Source organism: Zonotrichia albicollis, chromosome 8, assembly GCF_047830755.1.
Source record: "Zonotrichia albicollis isolate bZonAlb1 chromosome 8, bZonAlb1.hap1, whole genome shotgun sequence".
NCBI lineage: Eukaryota > Metazoa > Chordata > Aves > Passeriformes > Passerellidae > Zonotrichia > Zonotrichia albicollis.
In genome coordinates this window covers 15962155-15981733 of record NC_133826.1, presented here as the reverse complement: position 1 = coordinate 15981733, position 19579 = coordinate 15962155, and the positions used below count along the sequence as shown (strand labels likewise).

The window sequence follows — 19579 nt, the reverse complement described above, 5'->3', positions numbered from 1 at the left end:
CTGCAGGGGCAGAGCCATGCTGTCCTGGTGGCCAGGGATGGTGCTCGGCTCTGCTCCCACCCTGAGCAGTGCGACACAGAAAGGCACCGAGCTGTCCCCTGCTAACACTGCCACGTTGGCACACTTGTTGCATTTGCCTTCCTATGTTGCCATAGGAACTACAGCCCCAGCATCTGTTCCTGCTGCTCCCTGCCACGCTGCCTCTGCACCCCACTGGGCTCAGCCCACTTCTGCTTCTGTGCCAGCCTGATCATGCCTCCCCCTCACTCACGAACTCCCTGCCTTATCCTCTTTTTTGGGTGACAATCAGATTACTGCTGTAGCAGTTAATTATTGCATTAGTTATAATTTGCCTATTCATTTGTCTTTCTTCTTCCCTCCCACCTTGGAATAATTCCATCTCTCCATCCTTCCCACCTTCACACTACCTCTGCTGTTTGACTCCCATCCTCTTTTCTCTTGCACTCCTCAGCTACACAAAGCTTTGCTGCACTGCTCTACCCTCTCCTTCCTCTTTATCTCCCTGCTACTTGCATCTTCTGTGCTCTCTCCTAACACCTCTTGCTCCATCCTCTCTCCCAGTCCTCCTACAGTTTCCTTCTCTTTAGACCCCTTGCCTACCACCTCACGTTACTGCTTCACATAGGTCTTCTCTTTCTTCTCCCCCTGTGCAGGGGTACTGCCAGCTTCTCCCAGGTCTGAGCCAGGCTTGTTCCTCTCCTGGACTCTCCCTGGCTCTTATACAGTCAACAGCATGACTCTGCTCCTACTTGTCCAAATACCCCAGAAACTGTATCTTCTGCCACCTCCTTTAGCCTTACTCAATCCTTCACAGCTCCAAATCCTCACTTTCCTCCAGGCTCCTTTATCAAGACTTCCAAGGTAAGCGCCTTATAATTTCCCCTTGTCCCTAAATCCCACCCTTTCTTCTTCTTTGTTCTCTGAATGGGAGAATCCAGCACCACAGCTAACTCTACCCTCAGCTTAACAACCCTGATCTATACCTTTATTCCAGTGATTGCAACATTAACTTTCACAGCCTCTCACTCCTCCATCTCTATCCCCAGCCCTCTGGTTGTGTTGCTGCTTCTGGTGCCATTAATTGCAAATTCCCTTTGAAGCTGTATTCCTTCCTGTCTTATGGAATTGCTTTTCTTCTCTGCTGCCTTCTTTCTTTCCACAAAGACCCTTGGATCAGGACCTCAGTGTCCTCCTTCTATTCCCACCCCAGGCACATTATTCATCCTTCCTTACCCTCATCTGTTCCCTGCCCTTTCCACATGGGAGTCTCCAGCAAGCCTATCTACTCCTTCCTCCCCTCACAAATGTCTCCTGGGTGACCTTCTGGAGAGCACCTCATCTGTTTGGAGGGCTTCAGCTAACATCTACAGCTCTGCTGGTCCCCACTACTGATGGATGTCTCTCCACCTTGCATCTCAGCCAACCCCTATCCTTTCCTAGATTAACTGAGTGCTGCTAACATCACCTCCTCTGCTTCTTTTACTTTCCTTGCAAGTCCTTGCATTTGCACACTCTGTTTTCCTACTAGAAACATCTCTCTTTCTTGCATTGTTTCTTTTGCTTCCACTTCTCCAGCTTCATTTCACCACCACAAAACCACCAGTGGTCATGAAATTGTAACATTTAAACTATTGCTGCAGGACATGCAGGAGGTGCATATGAGAGAGCACGTAAGGATGCTCTAAAGGCATGGAATTTTCCATTTGTATTATATTTTCATACATACTTCAGACCATCTGTGGAAAGCTGTAAAATGACTAGTTGAAAACATTATAAAATTGTGTTATTTTACTTAAAACATTAATTTAGCAGACTCAGATCTGAAAACTCAGCAAAACGTGAACACTTTTCTTGCAGATTTTGCTCATCTTTTAACAACAACAAGATCTCATAGTTTAATGTGACCCAGAGCCTTCCCCTACTGTCTGTGACTCTTGAACCCACATTTGGCTGCTAGCTTGGCATGTGTTCCATTTTTCTGTAGTCTCAGGTACACATGTGCTTGTTAATGCAGCCTGCAGTAATTTGCATGTGTGTTCTCAAGTAAGGAAAAGTGAGACCACACTTCATGATTTTGTAATGACACCTCTGGACCCTGAGATCAGTACATCACCAAGTCTTTTTTTGGCCTGTTTGCAGTGTTCCTTTAGGTACTTTTTGCACACTGTGTTGTCATGCTATTTATATATTTGGACTCAAATTTCCAGCTTTGAATACTCTCTGTCCATTGGAACAGCATCCTAGATATACTTGAAGTTAGCTTTGTGGCCATCTCTTTCCTGCTTTCCAGTATTTCTATCTAGTTTCAAAATGCCATTTTGTGGCAATTCTGGCCTGGAGGAGACTGGCAGCTTTATGTTCCTTATGTCCCTGGTTTTCTACACTTTAGTTACAAACTTCTGGAAAAAGAGACTGTCTGTGCTGTTAGCTCTCAACCACCTTTTTTTTTCCCCTTGTATAGAACAGCTTGTCTTACCTGTGCTTACTGCAGAATTTCTTCTTCATGTCTGAATACCAGTTGTTGAATGTGTCTTTAAACACTTTTGGCACACCCTCTATGTGCCTTTTCCCTTGTGCTATCAGTAAGTTCTTTTGTCTTTCCGTTTCAAAACCAGCTTAGTTCCATTGCAAAACAAATTCAGGTTAGGGCAATAGGGATGGGTACCCAAACTTTCAAATTACACAACCCTGTGCTTGATGCTGCTGTGGGGTGAGCTCTCCTGGTACTCACACACATTGTCCCCCTGATCTGCAGTTGCTTCCATTGCAAACCCCTTTGCTTGGATGGCTAATCAGTAAATCTGAATATTTATAAAATGACAATGAAAGGTTACTAAATCCACAGTAAATTCACTGAAAACAGCCTAATTTTTCCAATTTATGCCCGCTTACTATGCCACTTTTTCTAGGTTTCCTGCAGTGACAGTGGTCCATCACAGTACCTCCAGAGACACAACCTCCACATATGTTGAGTTCCTACACATTAATTGTGGTGGGAGTATCTGACTCCAGCAGGCAAAGTTTTTCATTCATTCTTGTTTGCAGAACCAGAAATTAATCTCCAGGGGTTTGAGACAGTCCCATAGCCTCATGCCCAGCCCTAGGGAATCCACATTTTTTCCCTTCTTTTATAACTAGGTTTTGTTTCACACAAACCTCTTGATAACAAGCAGCAGCTGCACGGAGCAGTGGCAGCTTGTGAGTGAACCAGGATATTTCTTGTGCAAGAGGGAAGAGCCAAAATGCACCTAAGGAAGAACTCCAGGAAGGATTGAACAGCCAGTGTCTTGTGAATTGTACTCCACATCAGGACTGCTCAGATGGGAAGCACTGTCTAAGTTTGGAAGTCTGGAAATTGGGATTGGGAATCGAAAACGGGGAATGACTGGGGGAGATGCTGTGACCAGTAGCCTCCTCCAGGGGGAGGAGCGTGCTGGAAAACGACGGACAATTGGAGTGTATGTCAGGGAACAGATAAGCCCTTCGGAGCACAGGTTCCATTCCTGCAACATTCACCATTAAATTTTCCATCGTAAGTCCAGTATTTCTATGTGCACTGGCCAGCTCTTCGTGGTAACATCAGACACCAGGCCAATGTTTCTTTCTATTGTCTTTGCATCTCCCAAAGGACCTTTGGTTTGAGTTTCTTTGCCAGCAAATAAGCAGCAAAAGGAGTTGACAGATCAAGGAATGAGCTGACAGATGGTAGGAATGAGCTGACCATGTTAGTGGTTGCTATTTATTCTTCTCTGAACAAAGTACAACCAGTTTTCCCAGAGCTGCATGAACAGGAAGGAAGAGTTGATCTCTACTTTAAGCATGTAATGACAGGGATGTACTCCTCGCTGGAGAAACTGGGGCAGGAGGTAGCTGATTTCACTCTTTTTGTGTTACTTACTCCTGTGTGGATTTCCTAAATCTAGGTGAGCAGAATGTGTCTCAGAAATAGTGGCTTGGTTTGCCAGGGGGAAGGACAAGGTGAGCTCCACACTGCTGGTGTCCAAGCTGTTGGAGACACAAGCAAAGGAGGCTGCTCTCCTCCCCTTTTGCAGTCAGGCTGTGTCCTTACCTCCTCCTTTTGGGCTTGGAAAGAACAGGAGGAGCACAGGGGAGATGGTCTTTCCACTCAACTCAATCAGCAGAGCCACTACCTACAGCAAATTCCCAGATCACTGAGTTCACATTAATGTAAGACCCTTGAATTTTCCTTTCCTGGAGCTGGATCATTTGGAAAATAGGCAAGTCACCATACCCATGGACAAGCTTGTTGTGCTCTCTGTAGCAAGTCCATGGCTAGATTGGAGTTTGCAGTTTGTCTCAAAACTAATACAAAACCTGCCTTTGAAGTGCAGTAGGCATTACAGGGGAGTGGTACACGCACCTCTGGGATCCAACCTGCCAGATCTCTCCTGGTTTGGACACCACAGCAGAGTCTTTGCTCAATGTGGTACAAGAATTAGAACATAGAAAAGCGAGAATGGATCAGACACACAGAGCTGCTGGATCTCCACTTCACTTTTCAAGATTTTTCCCCAGTCCATTCACTTGAGTTTTGTGGATGTTTTCTTACTGTTCCAATTCAAGTGTGTACAAGCTTGAAAAATGCTGATGGAGGTCTTTGAAAACCCTGAATGCAGCCAATGGAGAGGACTGAACTCTCCCACCTGTACAGACAGAATTGTGTGTTGACACCTGCAGACCAAAGCTTATGAATTCATTTTCTGTCTCTAGGATTTTGAAGGTAGGATGCAGCATTTTACTGCATCTCTGGTAAATTAGTGCCTGGCACAGCTTCATGAAGGACATGGGTCAGCAGCCAGAAGTGCTTGCAGACATGACACAGGACCATGAGAGACCTCTCTTCTGCTGGAATAAGAATTCAAGGTAAAGCAGGATATTGTCAATAGCAAGACTTTAATGATCTCTGTGGAAATTGAACAGACCTTGAGTTGCTCTGAAAACATCCCATGACACTGTTTATGAACTGCACTTGCAGAAGATCTACCTTTATGAAACACAATGATAGTTTTATTACAAACCTGGAAAACCCCATACTTTGAAAGAATAGCTCCTTTTAGGTCAAGAAAGCTTCTTTTACTTCACTTGGGGTGTGCAAAAGAACCACAGAAAACTGCATGGGTACACGATCCAGAGAGATCACATGGAGAGCACTGAAGGGAAATACAGGCCTCCCTTTCTTCCCATCATTGTGTTTGGAATATGTTTCCAATTGCACTAGTCACAAAGCAATCAAAGAAACTTGTCTACAGTGGCAAACTGAAGATGCCCTATCAGACCACATTACAGGGTGCTACACAGTATTGAATCCTTAGTCACAACAGAAAAAACAACATCCACATGACTGTAGGCAACAATGCACTCAATTTCCATATGTCTTAACAGAAAAGACAGCACAGCTCTTCAGAGAAAATTAAATCTGTCTTTGGAGGATGCCCACAAACATGTTTCTTCCCCCTCTTGGATCCTTACCCAGCTTCCCACCTTCCCTTGCATAAAATGGGGAAGAAGGGAGGCCACCCCCTGCAGCACCCAAGAGGCAAAGAGCTCATCAGCCAGACACACCCTTGGCTCTTCCCAAATTGCCAGCAAGCTCCAGTTCCTGCAACCCATCCTTCATCATCTATCACCTGTGTTAGTAGGCTGTTCCTTAGGTTTGAGGGCTTTGCTCAAATGCTTTTCTGATACGGTTTTGAGTGTGCAACATCTAGCATTCCCAGTCTTGATCTGCTTGCCTGAATGTCTGCTGGTTTTAACAGTTCTGCAAAGGAAAACAAAAGAAAAATTATTAAACAATGCAGCCATGGCCTCATGGTAGCACAACAACTGGGGCTGGCCACCACCACAAGGAGCAGCCTGGCCTCAGTGGGCTCAGGACCTGCCGTGGGAGCCCTGGCTGTGAATAACTTATCTAGAAGAACAAAGAGAACAGTAACAGACTTTCTGTCATGCTCCAAAATCTATCAGAGATGACTGAAGCCTGTTACTGCTATCTTCCAGTACTTGTTATAAAAGTATATCTATATCTAGCACTAAGAAACACTTTTTTTTTATTTTTGTTAGGTCACTCGCAGCATGAGTAGAGTAAGTAAAAACTGCAAAGGAAAAATGTTTCCTTTTTATTACTGCAAAGATAGTTCGAAGATGGTCACGCCAGGGAAGTAAACTGCTCAAGCTAGAGCTGTTCTCTGACCGGAATGAGTGCTCTGCTCACACCACCCCAGTGAGCGCTGCACAGCGGCTGCTGAGCCTCTGGGAAGGTGTCTGCTCAAATGTGTCCCTTTGCCTGACGGGCCGGGTGCTCAGGCAGCCAAAACTGCCGCTGGAAGGGCTCGCAATCTGGCCGAAATCCCATCACAGGGTGGTGGGCAGAGTGTCCCGAAACGCCGGCAAATGGCCTTTAGACCCGGGCGCTACCTGGCCCCCACAGCAGGTGCCACTGCGGGCCGCTGCCCGGCCCCGCGCCTCAGCCCCGCACAACCCCGGGCCCCGCTCACCCTGGACCCCGCACAGCCCCGGGGCCCGCACCTCAGCCCCGCTCACCCCGGGTCCCACTGCGGGACCTGACCCGCATTAGCAGCAGCACTATCGCGGGGCTGCCGCCCGCGGTCGGGGCCTGGAGCCGCCCGCCGGCAGGAGGCACCCGGGAGCCGTGCGAGGACAGCGGCACGGGGACAGGGCCGTGCTGGAGCTCCGGCATCCCGCGCCCAGCCCTGGCCAGCCCGGCTCGCTCCCGGCCCGGACACGGCCCTGCTGGCCCGGGGCTGCCCCAGGGCCGGGTCTGCACCGCCCGCGGGCACCAGCCGGCCATGGCCGCAGGGCAGAGTGCGGCTCCTCTCTCGGCGGGCACGCAAGGCTTTACCCTTAGAGATCACCTTGGCACTGCACTCCGGGCCCGTCATTGCTACTCACAAGGATTCATGATGACGCTCTGGAAAAAGCCAATATTCATTCTCCTGTTTTCCATGACCAGTAAGAGAGGCAGCCACGGGAGAATGTGTGCCATGTTGTTAAAGCTGAGTCTGTTTACACCCACACTATGAATGAATGAACTTCAGAATGGTGGCAGGTTTTTAACTTCTCTTTCCTTTCTTATTGACATTTTTGACCTGGAAAGCATTACACATCGGAATATTAAAAAAGAATAGCAGAAAGAGAAGGAAAAGCAAAGGCATGGAGGGGAAACCCCACCAAAACCAACAAAAAAAACCCCCAAACAACAAAATTAGGAATGAAAAGAAGTTGCAAGGATTTCTCAGTTCATGGATGTGCTGTGACTGAGCAGAGCAGCATTACTCCTGGGGCAGCAGGGCTGTGCCAGGCCGTGCCCAGGGCAAGCTGCCCAGGGGCTGGGCACGGGGTGCCGGAGCTCCAGCCCTCTGCCGGTGTCATGGCACCCTCAGCCCTGCTTGCCCTCCTGCCTGTGGCTCCACAGCCGCTTGCAAGGCCCCTGTGTTTCATTCCATAGATCTCCCCAGTTCCACGGCTGCGACAGCCGATCCTGGCATATCCTTTCTCCAGGTATCCTGGGCACATGGTGTGCAGGAAGCACTGGAAGGGCTACAGCCAAACCCACAGCTTCTGGGCGCTTTGTCAGCCCCTGATGTACTGTTCTCAGGGTCATGCCCTCCACCCCACTGGGTATTCCCAGTAGTCCTCAATCTGGTGGTGCCAATGGAGGGCTGTGCAAGCTCCTGCCTCTGTCAGCACAAGAGCAGTGTCCCATTGGAGCATCTCTGCTGCACTGGTGCAGCTGCTGGCTGCTACAGGTGAACCTTTGCATTTTTAACCTCCCCACTTTTCCAAGGGAAGGAAGCACTTCACCTCTTGCAGTTAATCTATTTATTTTTGTGTGATAAAAGCCGATTCCTAGAGAAATTTATTCCTCATGCCTCTTCTCTCTGAATTTCCCATTAATAATTACTCAGTCTGTCAATCAGGTTTGTAGGTTTTTTTGGTTTTTTATATTTTACCTACAAGATGATTCTGTGTCTTTCTTGCTTCTCTCTGGTTTTAATGTGATAGCACACAGAGACTGCACTGTGAACAAGCGAAACTGCATGTTCAAACTTCTATGGAAACCCTGACAGGCTCTATATTTTATGATTTGAAGGTATTCATAATTCAACAGGAAGCTTTCAAAATGCATACATATGTACATACATTCTCCTTTTTCTTTGATTTAATATTGTGCCTGCTTTTCAGAGGAAGCAGCTGCTCATCACATACCTAAACCATTATAATTTTTAAAGAACTGCAAACCTGAAATTATTTGCAATTGTTTTCTCTTTTTCTCTACTCACCTGTTTTTCAAGTTACATTCCAATGAGTCTGTTTTAAATTCCTTTTCCTATTGTTGAAAGACTTATGGACATCTGTTCTGCTCCTGCTGTGCTATCTGTATCCCTGTATTGATGATTGGAATGAAAATATCCTTCTCTCTGAATAGACACTGTAAGATGTGCCTGACCTCTGTTCTGTAACCACATTCAAAGCATTTGACCTAATTTTACAGCTGTAGATAACTGCACAGTGCTGGCAATGCCAGCACCCCCTTTGTTGTAACATCAGCAGACCCGGTACAAGGGGTGAATGGAAAGGATGAGGATGGTGGTAGAGATCTAAAACCTCTGTGGTTTCCTGTACTCTGGTTCCAGTGTGAGACGAAGCAACTGGTATGTTCTGGGATTGCCTGGGACACTTGGATCAATTAAACAGCCTCTGGCTGAGCCCCAGTTGCCTCTGTACTTACTGTTCCCCCCAGACACTTGTCCCAAACCTGCAGGGAGAGGAGGGAACGGCAGGGCTGTCCTGGACCATGCTGACACCATGGAAACACCCTGTGGGCTCTGAGGATGGTGGCTCTACACCCCAGCTCTGGGGGCCAGCTGGTTCTTAGGAGCTGTAATCCTCATGCCACCATGGCTTCCATGCCAGGACTCCTGTTGCAGTACCTCAGCCAGGAAGACTTGCTCAGGAAAGAAGTTTCCCCATGCGTAGCCGCCAGTGCCTCACCTCCTGGCAAGTCTGTCACACAGAATGGAGTTCATCACGCTGGATTTGACCAGCTGAGCTGGGCAAGTGCCCCAGGAAAAGGGACTAGAAAAAAAGCCAGAAGAGATTTCATTATGTGGACAAGGACACGCTTAGTTCCACAGTGCCTGCAGAACACTGGTCCATCTTTTTTTTTTTTTTGTTAATTTCCTAAGAACACAAAACAAATACAACACACCAAGAAAAACTTTGCTGTCGCTATTGTAATCAGCAAGATAAAAAGAAAAACTCATAGTGGCCTTACAGCACAGGTCTACTGTAGGAATTGCTGATCTAGGGCTATTTCAGCCATGTTCTTTAACCAGTCTCTTTACCTCATGCTGACAGCATTTTGTACATTGGTTCTGGGTATTGGAACCACATCCCAATAGCCTGTGGCTGTTTTTCCATTTTGTCCAAATGCAAACTCTGGTTGAAGAGAGCAGCATTTCTAACAGCTGAAACACTCCCCCCATTATGGGCAGAGCTGCAGCACAGAACCTGTACCCTAAACTGGCTTTCTGTGTGCTGGCTGTTGTCACTCGTGCTGTGCCCAGCATCCCTCTGTGGCATTTTCCCAGTCCCTTTCCTGGCCTGGGGGCAGGCTGGGAGACTCAGCTGATCGAAGCAGCTACCAGCAAGAGGCAGGAGGTCTGTGTGAGCACAGTTCTGTTAGGAAACTGCCCTGAACACTGAGGTGAGACAAGTTCAGTCTTATAAAAATAAATGTAGCTCCCCAGTGCTAAGGAATATTTATGTCACTTGACTCAAAACCAAAATAACCCCCCCCACAAAAAAAAAAAAAAAAAGAAAAAAAAAAAGAAAGAAGGGCTATGGGAACCCTCAGCTGTAACATAACATGTGCAATGTCCCCAGCCTTCTAAGGGAAGTGTCTCAGTTTCAATCCTGCCATCAACCACTGAAATCTGTAATTAGCAGAGTGCTTTTCTGGAGCTGTCTCTATATCTGTAGTAAGGCTGCTCAAAGTGTGTAATTACTCAGACCCAACCATCCCACAGGTGCCAAGTGAAGGACAGCCATGGCAAACTCCTCACAGCCATATTCCTGCTCCAGAGGACAGACAGGTGGGGAGTGCAGGCACCCATAAAGCAGCCTCAGATGCTCCCAGGGATTTGGGACATTGCTCCCACCATGTCCTGAGTCCTGGTGGCAGCTCCCATGGCACTGTGAGCAAGTGTGATGTACTTTGCCACTGCACTACTGAGGATTTTGCCCACTGTATTGTCCTGCCTGTGCCTGCTCTGCAAGGTGCCTTACTGTGTTCTGAGTGCATCTACAGCCTTGAGAGAAGCAAGAAAAATGGCATTCCACAGATATTTTTCCTCTGACTCCTTTCCATTTTCTTGGATCCTCTCTTTGTTTTCAGACTCACACGTGCTGAAGCAATTTGCAGTCATGTCTAGGTATTACATTGCCACTAAGTCCATTAGTTCATAGATTTCTTCTCCCATGGAGATCCTGTAGCTGCTGCTGTCTTGCCAGTTAATTTCTTATGTATTTCCTTTCAAATCTGAATTGAATTATTGAGCATACATAATGAGGCACAGTAGGAAGAAAAAAGGCAGATAAAGGCTGACACAGACCAGATGCCTCTTCCAGCCGCTGCTGCACCAATAGAGAGTGTGGGCAAATGTCAGGTGAATGAGTAAAATGAGAATATAGACAAATAACTTGCAAGGATTTTATAATCAGCTACTTATATAGGGGTTTTGAAAATTCCCTGCCCTCAGAGCATTGCTGTCTCTCTCAACTTCCTAAGTACTGTGCAATTCAAGGGAGACTTTGAGAAGAAGCTAATTTACATTAGAAAAATGTTGAATACTGTGGGAACCGATGGTTGAAAGAGTTCAGCAAAAAGACCATCCTAAGGGAGCACAGCACATGAACAACAGAAAAAATAACCAAAAACCCAGACACACAGCCAGTCTCCCTTCACCTCCCCAGCAGGCTCACCTGTCCATCCCTGAGACTTCTCAGTCTCAGTTACATGCACGTTTTCACTGCCTTAGTGTTGCCCCTGTGCTGCTGGAGGGGATCCCAGGGCTGCCAAAGCCGGGCAAGTAATGGCATCCATCCCACTGCCTGCCTGCTGCCTCCAAAGCAAAGCCCTGGCCTGCACTGCCTGGCCACCAGCCTTCCTGGACCCCTCAGACAGCCTCAACTGCACTTCTAAAAAATATTATTGGGGAAGAACTTGAAAAATAGCTATAAAGAGGAGCATGCCACCCACACATTCTCTGCATCCTCCTCTTCCCAACCTTGTTCAAAAGCACTGTGAAATGGTATGTAGGCTTCTGTGAGTGTAGATATTCATCAAAAATGTCACCTTCACCAAGTAGTTTCAGCTTGTTTCAGGGCTTCCTCATAGAAATTCCCACAGTGAATGGCTCCACTGGCAGCAGCTTAGCTGACTGCAGTGGAAGAGGATTTACACTTTTAAAGACCTCTCTCTTTTTTATTTCTTTGAATCTTTGTTAAAGTGATATGAAGTTATCTTGGAAGAACTGGAGGTACTGGCTTTTAATGCCAAGAAATAAGTAATGAAATATTCATTCACAGAGTTTTAGCTTATGTGTTTATATTTCAATTCTCCAAATTTCCAGTCTCCCTTGATGATGAGCAGAGTCTATAGGCACAGGCTTCTTGAAGAAGTGAAACCACAAATTTTTTAACATAAGTGGTTTATCACTACTGTTTGCCAGCTATTTTATTAAGTGTCAGGAAAATAAGCAAATTAAGTTTCCCACTGGTTTTATTATAAATAGATCAGGCACTTGAAGCCCTCCAGTTGTTTGCAATTTGTTTCAGAAAAAGCAACCTGCCTTTCAATTCTGATGTTCTTCTGCATAGTAACAGAGGAGGAAGGTATGGATCTTTAGTCCTGATTTGTAGTTTGGTTTTTAGATCCACCTTCTTCCTTCTACATGAGTCACTTGTGACAGCTGAGATTTCTCCCTCTCTGTGCATGAAGGAGGAGTTGCATGATACTTTGGAGGAGAAGCCATCCCTCTGGCTAACCCCTCCTCCAGCAGCCACCTGTGTCCCTGGTCCCCCTATGTATAATCTCATCCCTGTGCTATTCCTGGCCTCATCTGATCTAAGATTCCTATAAACACTGTGTCCCGTAGGCATTGCAGAAGGCTTTTCTTTTCAGCTCAATAGCAGAGGAAAGATGATGTTTTCAATCCCCTTTGACTGCAGGCTCTCTCACAGTCCCCCAGGGAGGTAAACAGTAGAGGCTGTTTATTAACAGAGGATCCAAGTGCAAAAAAGCTGCAGAAAGCAAACTGGAGTGAGGCATTCATTGAATGAGCCATGATAATCCTGCCTAAAAAAACTGGTTTTGCAGAAAATAGGATCCAAATCAGGAAAAAGAGCCATGTAGGTCAGCACTTAGAGAAGTACAGTATTTCCTTATTTTACATGTTAGTTGCTCATTTTTATGTTACCAGCCTGGGAATACAGCACTCCCATTAAGATGATGTGATATCAGGTTGCTTTTATGGTGCAGTTTTTTGGGTAATCTGATTTGGTGAGGATTTGAGCTACTGCTTGTGTACCCTGCTCGTATGAGAATTTCCTGGCTAGCCAAAGTAATTCCTTTGCTTTTTAAAAACAGCAAACTCCCTCTTTTCCCCACTCCCTAAGGGAAGAACTTTGACCACTCCATGAGGCAGCAGGGTCAGGGTGCCCCAGGAGGGTCCCTGCAGGCTCCCAACTCTGCACTACTCCAGCTTTGCCTGTGCATGTGCCCAAGCCCAGAGGTGGGTGGCAGGAGACACTGGGCATTGACGGAGTCAGAAAAAAAGTTAGGCAGAGGAAGTTCAAAAATAGAAAAGCTTTTCCTGTAAGTCTGAGTTATTTAATTTGTTGTTGTTGGTTTGCGTTTAGGAGTTTCTTGCCCCCTCAGTGATAGGGAAACAAAGAAAGGGAAAAGCTCTGGGAAACAGGCAAGGGAACAACAAATCTTTTAGGGCAAAGATGGGGGGAAAGAGAAGGATTTTTAAGAGGACCAATATCAAGGATAAAATCTTCTCCTAGATACCCACCAGATTTTAATTCTGAAGAAAGAACAGAAACCAAGACAGCTAGAAAACTTCCTTCCTCTTCTATCCAGGCTTTCAGCACTGCCATTTGCAGCTGGGTCCCTGTAGCCCTTTCTGGTGCCCACCCCAGGGCTGGGGATGCTGTGATACCCACAGCCAGGCAGGGACACCCTAAGGGGCAGGACCTGGGCTCCATGCCTCCAGAAAACCACACTACCCTGTTGCCTTGGAACCCATTCAGTGCTGTGCCCTGCCTTCTCTGACCCCAGCAGCTGCTGCCCTCCTACCCCATGGGATCCAGACACAGCCCCTCACTCCATGTCTGGACACAGACAGGATTTCAGCAGCAGAGGCTGATGGAGAGGAAGCAAGTCCAAAGGCAAGCCAAGCAAACTCATGTATTGCTGGCAAAGGGTGCACCTTCACTGCCAAGGTCTCCTGCAGTGCAGTGTCACCTCCTGGCTTTACTTTCTTTAGTGACCAGGACTTCATCCAGCTATAAATCCCTGGGAGGAACACAGAATAATTACTGTCTGCTGTATGTGTAACTGCCACCAGGAGCAAACCAGCATCTATTTCACTTGGAAAGTGGAAAACCCCCTTACCAACACTGCTGGCTGCATACACCCCTGCATTACTCACATGGAACTGCCAGGATGATTTTCAGGGATGTCTGTTGAGATGAACAGTGATAACAGGTTATTTCATCAGTGGATTTCACCTGAGGATTTCAGAGTATTTTACATCACCTCTTGTCAGCTTGACAAACCCCTTTAAGTGCTCCCCCCATGCTATAGGTGGGGATGGAAGTGCCAGAGGGTCACCACGGGTGCCTCCACTTGGGAGCAGACACAGCCCCTGTCCTGGGGCAATAGCTGGCATCATGCTCAGTGTGTGCTTAGCACGTTAATTAGCAAAGAAAAGAGAGAAACTTCGCCAAGCCTGTCCCCAGCAGCATCTCTAGTGAATTTCACTTTTTTCACCACATAAAGGGGCACAATCCAGAGAGGGAACACAGCCCAGCCTCTGCTGCACAAGCCAGCATTGTGGGAGGGCTGAGGCCTCTCAGCTCCTGCTACCTGCCCCAGCAGCACTGCTCAGTGAGCTCCTCACTGCAGACCCTGCCCTGCACCCTTATAAAATCTTGTTTGGTGTATTCCCAGTTTCCCCTGGCCTCTGGTATCTGCTGCCTATCAGTGACACTGAGGAAAAGGCTCACATTCTGAGGTCTCACCTCTCTTTTTCACAGCCATAAAAGGGAAAGCAAAATGTTTAAATTTGAATGCTTTGAAGTTTTGCAGAATAAATAAACTTCTTCATGAAGATTGCAATGGGAAAAATCCACAGTGTCTCCATAAGACGTAATAAATCTGGCATCTATTGCATTATCTGTGCATCCATGGCAAATAATACATTAAAGGCCTGAAAGCAAAGTGCTTGGGGACACCATGCAACTAAAAAAAACAGGGAACCAGTTTTGCTATGATGGAAGGCAACTGGAGCATCCAAGGCACATGTAAAGATGGGATCAAAACCTACCAAGAGGGCTGCAGGATTCATAGAAGCATGACATTAATGGAATTCACTGTAAAGACCCCTAAAACCTGGAAACATTTTCTTATAATGAGAGCTGTTTTTATAGGGGATGCCCTCAGAGGCCTGAAGTGACTGTAAATGTGTACTTATGGAGTGTTATGGGCCTTCTATGCTGTAGAGAAAAAGGGTGTGAAAAATGGAAATACGTTTGGCATGGAGGCAGCTTTGGGCCATTTGTTTGTACTCTGTCTGAATTCCTTGTTGGCCTTGTTTCTAAATCATCATTATCACAGATCCCCAGCAGCTGAGTGATCTCCAATGGAAAAATGTCCAGGCAGGCAATGTGTAAGGAAAACACTCTCCTACATTAGGCAGATCTCTCAGGCATAACTTCTAAACAAGTACTGGATGAAACTACAGCTCAGATGGATAGATTTAGATGCAGTTTCCAGCTACTTTTTAAACTTTGCTTGGATAGCTGGTTAAATGAGATTTAGACAAGGCTAAGGCTCAGATGTATTGCTGTCAAGGGAAAACATCCACACACACATTATAAATTATTGACTTGGGGAGACATTGCTCACTTTTGTTTGGATAGTGTCTCAGCACATATCAAAACCCTGGCAAAAATTTTTCAGCTGTGCTGTATAGAGGGTTATACTCAGCTACTGGGACCAAGCCCCCTTGAACACCCAGGGATGGTGGTATCTGCTGGAAGTCATTTGGGTAGGGAACTTCTCACCTCCTTTCAGCTGCTTGGGATTGAGCATCACACAGTTGGTGCTGTTCACCTTCCAACTCCAGCCAAAGGATGCAGAAAGGAGCTGAAGGAAGAGGAAACAGCCTGTGGCACATGAGGAATCTGAGGCAGAGAGACCTAATTGTACCTCAGAACATGCTACCCTTGGAGCCTACTGATTAGTTCAGCCAGTGATTATTCCTTTTCCTCTAATCCCTGTTTAAAATATCCTGGGCCAAATACTAAGACAGACAGGACCTCTTCCTGCCAGGGCTGAGCACACCTGCAGCATGGAGAGGAGAGCTGTCAGTGACACTGGGAGCACCTGAACTGGCTTCACCACATGCCACATGTCTCACCTCTGCTACACTGCCTCATTGCTGCTGTTTTAGAGCTTGTTGCCCTCTCTGGTGAGAGGATGCATGGGGACACTTGGCACCCTGTGCTCCAGCCTTGGGGCCCAAGGGGAAGACCAGTTTTGGGAAACTCACCACTTCAGTCATCTACTGACCCACTAAATATTGTTCCTGTGGGTGGGGGACCAAAACAAAAACCTAGGATGTTGTCATCTTCTCACAGGGGTTCCATACTGTTGTCTTCTTGTCTCAAAAGTTTCATACCTTCTTGGTGCTTCTCATGGGCATCTCCTCAGAGCACTGACTCTTTCTTCTCCATAAAATGGCCAACTAACTCCAGCTCCCTTCTCACCCAGCCACCCCACTCTTTTATAGCATCTTCTTCTCATTGGTTACAGCTGTGGCCTGTAAAGTCAGGCCTGTTCCTAATCTTTGATAATTGGCCCAGCTGCAATTCCTTAGGGGTAAGATTACTTTCTACATTATCTTTATTTTCTTATATTCTATCCCCTTACTGTAGGACACAGAGACAATAAGGCCTGGAACATGCAAGTTTTGAGCAGAAACATTTTTTTGTATTTAGCAGACACATATTTTGTATTTGTGTAACTTCCCCCAGAGAGTCTGACTTACCTCTTGCCCCCTTATGAATGAGGACTCTTGAAGCCTACCTAAGGGAAACTGGGGTGATGAAGCTGAGGGAAAAAAAAAGACATTAAAGTAAACAAAGGGGTTTTTATTTTTAATGAAAGCCATAAGTGTCCTACCAGCAACCCCAGTGCTGTGGGCAGCAGGGGAGCCTGGCTGGTGATGTGGGTGCTGCAGTCACCCCGTCCCACCCTGCTGTCAGTGGGGTCAGAGGGTGGCTGTGGGCCTGCAGGGCTGACTGTCCCTGATGTGGGCTCTCTGTGTGGGCTGGAACACGGCAGAAAAGGAGGCTTGTGCCCATGGCAGCTGCTCCCTGCATTGCCATGGCAACACATCTGTTTCCTCCATTTCCCCATTCCTGCCAAGGGAGAGCCCCAGCCCTTCTGGCATCAACACAAGCCCAGGAAAAATCCAAGTCTCAACAAAACACCTTTTCACTGGTCCCTCTCTCCCCAGGCTGCAGCCCTCTCTGCAAAGACTGTAAAAGCCTTTACTCTGTCATGGACAGAACATTCTCTTACAAACAGTTTGCCTTGCTGCTGCAGCCCTGTTTTTGAAAAGCACCTTAACCCTTGAGCCCTTGGAGCATAAGGGCCAGCAGAACCCCACACCCCTCCCCACCCCTGGGTATCATCACACCCCACAAGGTGCAGGAGCCCCCTGCTTCACCACCTCACTTTTTTCAGGCATGCAAGGTTTTATTTGCCCCCCTCAGACACTTGATAAGCACTAGATTTTTTTTCCAGGTCCTTTTCACATGTTTCCGACCAAAAACTCTTTTGCTTTGCCAGATTTATGGCAAAGTTCCACTTGCAGCAGGTACAAGCTTAAGCTCCTGTTGATGCACAAGTTGGACTCACAACGTCCCAGCCTCATTTTTCTGAAGAAAACAGCTACAAGTACTTGGGTGCTCACAGGAGAGTGTGGGTTATGGTGCTGAGGAGAGAGTCCCAGAGCTCTGGAGGAGCTGTGAACAGCACAGGTACTGTGGCAGAGCTGGATCATTGATGCTCAAGGTGCCTGGCTGCTGGTGCTGGCAGGGTTGAGCCCCTTGTGCAGCTGGTTTCTGCTAATGGATGTTATCAGCAGTTTGGAAGCAGTGCCTCTCCATTTTCACAACCTCTGCAGAAACACTTGCCAGCAAAGGCAAAGCATGGGCTTGGCAGCTCCTCCAGCAGCACATCGGGGTGGCCATGCCAAGCTCCTGGGGCAGCAGCAACCAGCCCTACCTGCTTGGCCAATCCAGCCCTCAGCTGGCAGGGCCACGTGGTTGCTCCTCATCTGTGCAAGTGCCAGGCCTTGCAAAGCCATTTCCATCAGCTCAGAAAGTTTATTTTCTTGTCTTTTCTACTGATTCATGCCCCTGATAAGCTCTCTGGTTTGAAAAAAATATGTCCAGGCCCACAGCTTTGTAGAAATTTTCAGCTCATTGAAGGCACAGGGGTGACACCCCCAAGGGTTAGGCTGTGTTTCCAAGGAGCACTGTAGCCACCCTGTAGGAGCACATCTGTGCTGGGATTCATTTACCATGTCCTGCCCCATGCAGATACAGTACAGGCTCTGATGTGCTGCTGGTGATGGTGAGAAGGGTCAGTGTTTCCAGAATGATACTGGTGGCACTTGCAGTGAGCTCTTGCAGTGAGGATTTGGCAATAGGTTTCTTGTATTTAAAGGAAATAAATTCTGTCCCTTTGAGGCTGTCAGTTCTCCTCAGTGCATCCAGCACATAGATGCTGCAGTCATGTGGGTAAATCAACTGCCTCATGGGTAGCATCACCTTCAAAACACAGGTGAGAAGAGCTCTGCTGCTTCCAGCTGTCTTGCATCCAGCCATAGTAAGGATGCCCCTCTCACTCTCCAGCCCTGCATTGCAGAGGATCATGTGCCTTGGGAGAGGGACAAATGGGTAAATGAGGTCACAAGTCTCCCAAGCACGAATCCTGCCCGTGTTTGCTCCTCCATTTCAGTTTCCCAAAGCTACTCTTTGCATAGGGTATTATTTTGCTCTGTGGTTTTGTTTGCAACTTGTTTGGAACTCATCTAGCTCCTAGATATAGCCAAAAACTTGATCCTAAGGATAACCTTGTGACTGTACTGGAGTTTTGTGCTACTTAAACTACTTTCTTCTCTCTGCTCACAGCAAGGAAACAGGATGCCAGAGCTTTGCCAAAATATTTTACTAAATAAATAGAACTGCAGGCAGTCTCCACAAGCCAGTCCAACAGTGCCACATGACCCCAGCTGGCGAGAGACAAGGGTTACATTTAAATTCAATTTTAATTCAGAAAAACATCAACACTTATTTACCACAGTTCATAAAATTCATGTGACAAAATTCCTCCAACAGACAGTTTAGTAGCTCTCTTACTCCAGCAATGTAAAAGCACAACAAATCAAGTTAGTCTGTGCTCCAGCATATCATACCAGGCCAGAGCAACACATGCACTGCAAAGGGAATGCTTGCTGAAATCTCTGGCTCTTGGTGCATCTGGAAGTCCTGAATTCCCTTGCCACCTCTGTCAGGTTCCAGAGGGACCTGAAGTAGCACAGGTCTGCCTTTTGTGTAATTGCAGCACTGCAAAGAGACATGGTCACTCATGTCCCATTTGGCCCATTGGGAGAGGTTTGGAAGGAAGCCCCATCTTGCCGTGGCCATTCTCAGTGTCCATGCCACTGCCACCTGTCACAGGATGTGGTCCCCAGACCCACTGCTTTAGGTGCATCTTCCTGAGCTTGGCAGCTGGGGAGAGGATGGACTGATAAAATCATTCTTAGTAGAATGGTTCAAGAGTGCCTGTAATGCAGGTGTGTTACTCCACCCCTGGGATCACACACCTTGCCAGTGCTCCCCATGGTGGTAACCTGGAAACCTGGCCCTCACCAAAAGCCATCAAACCCCACTGCTCATGATTAATTCACTCTTTGACAGTATTGCATTTTTAAAAACAACTTCCCTGCCAGCACAAGCTCCTTTAAACGTGTGCCTGGGGCCAGAGGACCAGAGTGAGGTCCTCATGCTGCTCTGGGCTTCCTTATGTGGAAGCTCTGGGGCCACTGCCATTCACTGCATGTCTGCCAATCTCATGTTCCCCTATGACACACCAAAGTTCTCAATCCCAGTGGGAACAGGGCAGGTCCAGCCCAGATCTGTCCCTCAGGTG

General features: G+C 47.1%; 1 long non-coding RNA gene across 3 annotated transcripts; it reads right to left on the bottom strand.

Annotated features, from left to right (window-relative positions):
* Window positions 1-1807: 1807 nt before the first annotated feature.
* Window positions 1808-16442, bottom strand: LOC113458629 (uncharacterized). Of its 3 annotated transcripts, none has more exons than XR_012581355.1 (4): window positions 11047-16442; window positions 8994-9138; window positions 6952-7148; window positions 1808-5800 (listed from the first exon to the last, which is right to left on the bottom strand). It is a non-coding gene; the product is annotated as an uncharacterized LOC113458629 (long non-coding RNA). The 3 variants fall into 3 exon arrangements; XR_012581356.1 differs by having other exon boundaries at window positions 9055-9138; XR_012581357.1 differs by lacking the exon at window positions 8994-9138.
* Between the last annotated feature and the right edge of the window lie 3137 nt (window positions 16443-19579).